This window comes from Silene latifolia, chromosome X (assembly GCF_048544455.1).
Source record: "Silene latifolia isolate original U9 population chromosome X, ASM4854445v1, whole genome shotgun sequence".
Classification (NCBI taxonomy): Eukaryota; Viridiplantae; Streptophyta; class Magnoliopsida; order Caryophyllales; family Caryophyllaceae; genus Silene; species Silene latifolia.
Genome location: NC_133537.1, coordinates 328,666,828 through 328,668,183, shown reverse-complemented (window position 1 = coordinate 328,668,183; position 1,356 = coordinate 328,666,828). Strand labels below are relative to the sequence as shown.

General features: G+C 34.1%; 1 long non-coding RNA gene across 1 annotated transcript; it reads left to right on the top strand.

Annotated features, from left to right (window-relative positions):
* The first annotated feature begins 227 nt into the window (after window positions 1–227).
* On the top strand, window positions 228–964 carry LOC141622093 (uncharacterized). Its single transcript, XR_012532864.1, has 2 exons — window positions 228–587; window positions 736–964. It is a non-coding gene; the product is annotated as an uncharacterized LOC141622093 (long non-coding RNA).
* The last annotated feature ends 392 nt before the right edge of the window (window positions 965–1,356 follow it).

Genomic DNA, 1,356 nt, shown 5'->3' with positions numbered 1-1,356 from the left:
CAGATCCATATCCGCCATACCAACGTTGGATCCATATCCGACCCATATCCAGCGGATCCAAAATTTCTAGATCCATATCCAGATCCATTTTCAAATAAGTGGATCCATATCCAACCCATATCCACGGGGTCCGAAAAATTAGAATCCATATCCTACCCATCAGGGTCCGGATCCGCGGATCTAGATAGGGTCCAAGATCCGTTGCCATCTCTAGGAGGGAGTAACAGTTAAGATATAATACACATTCTTAGGATCGACAGTTCACCTTTTTGGTGCTCAATAAATTTGATATCTCTTTGGGTGTAATTATACAAGGTGAAGGTAAATCGGCAGTACTGAACAGTCTGATTGGATATCCTGTTTTGGTAAGGTGTTAAAGAAAGTGTATTATTTTTCCACTATAGTACAACAGTGGTTGCTTTTTCTTGGAACTTTGAATATTTTACTTCTCTCTTACGGACGAACAACCAACGGGTGAAAACGAAGCAATAAGGCTCCAATAAGCATTGATTTGAACAGAGATAGCTCTTTAAGTAGCAAATCCATTGTGCTTCAAATTGACAACAAAACCCAGCAGGTTTCTACAAGTAAGGCTATAACCATATCAATTTATGTATTTTTTGTTTTTAGGATTTAAGTTGGTGGTGTAAAGAAATGTCTGACTTATGATTTCCGTTAACCTTATCGTATCAAGTTATCATTGATCCTTTTTTTTTTCTTTATGATTGATAATAGGTTCATTAAGACATTCATTACAGGATCGACTCAGCAAGGTTTTATTTAGAAAGAGTCGTGACGAGATATACTTGAAGATTGGATTGATATATAGTTTTATGTAAGTTTACTAGATGTTTAGAGAACGTTTAGTATAAATTAGCTTAGTAACTAAAACGTTTGTGGATTATTTATACAGTGGTTTGTATTCGGAACGTTGTTTGGTTGAATGAAATGTAATGTTGTTTTACATGTGATGTATTAGTGGTTAGTTGGATTTTTTGTTGCAGGTTTTTAAGTTTTGGTATTCATATTGTCAGTTTTATGGGGAGGTGGTGCCGAAATTTTGGTAGCAAATTTATATATATAAAAAAGTACATTAATAAATTGCGTCGGTTCTTGAAAAAATGAAGCAAATAAGGTAAATTAATTTTCACTAAAACAAAATATCAAATGCATCGGTTCTTATAACAAATAACACAAAAAAAAAATAAACAAAATGCATCGGTTATAAAAAGAACTGCCGCAAATAATAACTATTTGCATCAGTTGTAGATATTTATTGCGCCAGTTATATCGTTAGAACTGACGCAAATGGTGCTTTTTTGCGTCGATTTTTAAGACAGAACTGACGCAAATGTT